Below are 1,062 nucleotides of genomic sequence, written 5' to 3' on the forward strand. Positions count from 1 at the left end.
AAAAAAAAAAACCACTTCACCTCAGGTTAAGGAAGACAAGATCACAGTGGTCTTATGAATTCCGCAACATCACACTCCTGCATTATTTACCTCAAATTTAATTATGCATGGGCCATAGCCTTGACTATTCATGTCTATTACAGAAATACACCTCATGATTTGCCATACAGGTAAAGGAGTCTAAAGAAAGGCTTGTTTAAGCCCACAGCATTACCTATAAAATCCTAGAAATGCATTGCTGCTGACATGAAACAACTCCCAGAAACTTCCAGGGCACTTTCCCAGAAAGAAAAGCCAAGGGGTAAGTTTTCAAGACTAGCTCACTGATTACAAACCAGATGAAAGTGAGCTCAGCTGGAAGATTCAGCCTGCATATTCATTGTTCTTTCACTCATTTAAAGAGCTACATACACTCGCATTAAGTACACAGCATTTAATACACAACCTGAGTTTTTAAATCATTAAGATCTACAGGCACTCCTTGTAGTTCCCAGGCAGTTCCATAGTGCCACTGCATCAGCTCAGCTTTATGGAACCACAAGGCAAAAGGATGCTCCAGCAGAACAACAATTAAAAATGAAGGCTCCATACCGTCCAACTATGGGCCACGCTGATTAAGCTACAGCTATGTGGTTTTTCCACATTTAACATTCACCACAAACACCAAGGACTATGTCCCATAACACCGATTTTGTCCCAGCGTTATTTTTAACCACAAAAAAAAAAAGCATTTTTCTTAAAAAAAAAAAGCAGAAATGTTTATTCATACAATCTGTAAACACTCCAACATAATGCGAGATATTAAGTTAAAAACTCCTGGAACTCTCGAGTAGGCCACCTTTGAAGTCTGGCAATACCCAACAGAGCCGTTCCGCTTACGAATTAGAACGATTCAATATAACAAGTCAACAGACGGGAGCCAGGCGAGCTCCTCGCGGCAGCGCCTCGCCCTCGAGACCCGCAGCTCCCGGCAGCCCCCAGCCCAGGGGGCGACACTGAGCCCCAGCCGCTGCCCACTCCCAGGAGCAAGGCGCAGCCCGCGGCACTACGGGGCAAACGACC

The sequence above is a fragment of the Meleagris gallopavo genome, chromosome 16, assembly GCF_000146605.3.
Source record: "Meleagris gallopavo isolate NT-WF06-2002-E0010 breed Aviagen turkey brand Nicholas breeding stock chromosome 16, Turkey_5.1, whole genome shotgun sequence".
NCBI classification, from domain to species: domain Eukaryota; kingdom Metazoa; phylum Chordata; class Aves; order Galliformes; family Phasianidae; genus Meleagris; species Meleagris gallopavo.